Source organism: Gavialis gangeticus, unplaced genomic scaffold (genome assembly GCF_001723915.1).
Source record: "Gavialis gangeticus isolate Ggan-Ray unplaced genomic scaffold, GavGan_comp1, whole genome shotgun sequence".
NCBI lineage: Eukaryota > Metazoa > Chordata > Crocodylia > Gavialidae > Gavialis > Gavialis gangeticus.
In genome coordinates, this window is record NW_017729024.1 from 76,367,213 (window position 1) to 76,369,713 (window position 2,501).

Genomic DNA, 2,501 nt, shown 5'->3' on the forward strand with positions numbered 1-2,501 from the left:
CCCCCCCCCGCTACCGTGAGGCACTGGTACAACCCCCGCCCAGCCTCCTACCTCTCCGCCTCTTGCGCGTGCGAGATGTTGGTACAGTCCTCCCCCCCAGCTGGCGTAAGGCGTTGGTACAACCCTCCCTGCCTCTGGCGCGTGAGAGCGGGTTGGTGCAGCCCGCCTCCCTTCTGCACAGTGCCGGAGTGGTTTGTCCCGCCTGCAGCATGCTGGGACTGGAGGGCGGGGCTTCTTTCTCTTTCTCTCGCGCTGTGTAGGTGGTGGATGCTGACGCGCGGGCTCTGGGGCTCCCCCCCTCCCCCACCACACGTGTTCCGGTCTAACTGCCGGGGGTCTCCGCTGTCAGCTGCCCGCGCTTCTCCCTGCCTAGCGGGGGCGGGCAGGGTCTTCGGCGCTACGGTAAGAGGGGCGGGAGGGAGGCGGATAACGGTCCCGCGTTCTTCTGCCTCGAGCGGCCGTGTCGGTTAAGCGGCCCCGGGCGCGCGGTACCGAGGCCTGGGCACAAGTCCCGCGAGAACTGGCATCTAGGCTCCACAGGCAGCTGCCGCCCGGCCCGGCCCGGCCCGGCCCGGCCCTGCTCTGCCCTGGGGGCGACCTGCTCTCTGGGGGCCGGCGGGCGGGCAAGCTCTCGTCCCGGTTCGGCGCCAAACGCCGCCGGGAAAGCGCCCGAGCACAACGTGCGGCGGAGCCGGGGCGCTCGTGGGTCTTGTTCTTGCCTTTTGTGTTGCCCATTCATTTTTGTTACTAATGACTGTGGTGTCAAAAAAGGCGTAAAGAAACTCCCTCTGCAGTATCCCTCGGCACTGGGGGTGAGTCTCCTCTGCCATTTGGCTGTGGAAGGAACAGTTTTATTTTGTATGGGTGTTTGAGGATTGTGTCGTAGGCCAGTCTGATCTGAAGCCCCTTTTAGCTCGGCAAACAATCTGCTTTGGTAATTGCTGCATTTACTCTATTGCAAGACAAGGTGCTTACTCTTTCCTGCCCCCCCCCATTGACCATGGAGAAAATAGATTCATCTTAGGAGGACTGGCACCAGTACCGGATAGTCTGCTGCTCTCTGGTCCTGGGCTGATTCCCTTGAGTTGGGGACAGAAATTACACGTAACCAGTATAAGTGACTGAGAACAGGTTCACATCTCTAATGCAACACAAGTTCAGTTCATGTAAACCAAAACTAATTTAAAATGAGCCTGGATGGATGTAGTATCAGGCTTAACTGATTTAGGTTAAATCCGGTGGGCAGACTAGCCTTGACCCAAGCTGTCTGCTCCAGTGGAGTAGGGAGCTGTGCTTTATACCTTCCTCCCCCCAGCTTTCTGGCATGGGCCACTGCAGGCAGGTGGCTGCATTTCCAGAATCAAAAGTGAATGTCTCTTCACTTGCTTATCTGTCTATGCAGTGTAGACTAACTTGCAAAGATTAAATTGATTCAAACTCAGGTTTTTGGACTGTTTGTATTTAACCTTGGTGTTCTGGCTCCCCACTGAGCTAGGGAAAGGCAGAGAAATCAGTGGGGAGCCAGAGAACAGAAGCTTGGTGCATAGCCAAAAAGCTACAAGGGGAATTGGTGCTGGGTCTCTACTCTAGTTCTGGGCTGATTCCCCCTCCCACTCCATAGTTCAGTGCTTGACCTTATACTGTTCTTCAGTTTCCTACTGAGCCAGGGAGCGATGAAGAACCTAGTACAAAGCCACCCAGGAGCACAGCAGTTGGCAGGAGGCAGAGACCAGAGGGAGGTGGTATTGGGGGCAAGATAAAGGGGGTAAGCTGCCTCCCCGCTACTTGCCCCCTTACTGCTTCTTTCCCTGCCACAGCAGTGTGGATGAATTTAAGATAACTCTCCAATAACTTATTTATGTGGAAAATTATAATAAACTTAGTCTTCCATGAATAGGATGGGGGGGGGAGTAGTCTTAAATTCAAAGTCATCACGGATTCAGGTTAATATAGTAGGTCCTGCCTGTTATGTGTAGATAAATTTACATTTGCAGATTTTAATGCATTTCACATAGAAGAAAACCTGAAGCTGTCTTCTGTTATCTTTAAGGATAATAGATTACATAATCCTATGGATGCAGATGACACATACTACCTGATACACAACTTGGATCTAATCTAAAGTGCTTGCTTTCTTTTCAGATTTGTGATTGCCAACTCAAGTGCAGAAGTAATCCCTCTAAGAAAAGAGAACTTCATAAGAAGTAAACAGGTATAAGTATTTAAAAAAAAAAAAACCCCAATAATTAAACAAAATCATGGTGGTGACATGAGTGTGTTGACAAGATTGTTATACAAAGAAATAAAGATTATATAATAAATATACATTGTTGTATTTGAAGTTTTCTAAGTAACTGCATTTCAAATAAAAACAATTGCTGTAGTTCACTTGGTTCAACAGTGCAACTAACAGATTCACATCAGAATATTTAAACTGGTGGTGAGGTGTCTGTAGCTCTGCAGGTGGCATGAAAATTTGTATAGCAGTGAGAGGATTTGAC

The 2,501-nt window shown here is 50.4% G+C and overlaps 1 protein-coding gene across 3 annotated transcripts in view; it reads left to right on the top strand.

The window, feature by feature from the left end:
- Nucleotides 1-235: 235 nt before the first annotated feature.
- Nucleotides 236-2,501, top strand: part of LOC109297480 — a 34,275-nt gene continuing 32,009 nt past the window's right edge. For 2 of the 3 annotated variants that reach the window (XM_019517258.1, XM_019517256.1), the window contains exon 1: nt 1,911-2,212. The gene's annotated coding sequence lies outside the window, so the exon portion shown is untranslated. Of the gene's footprint in view, nt 403-1,910; nt 2,213-2,501 lie in introns of those variants that run through there. The other variant, XM_019517257.1, reaches the window with a different exon arrangement.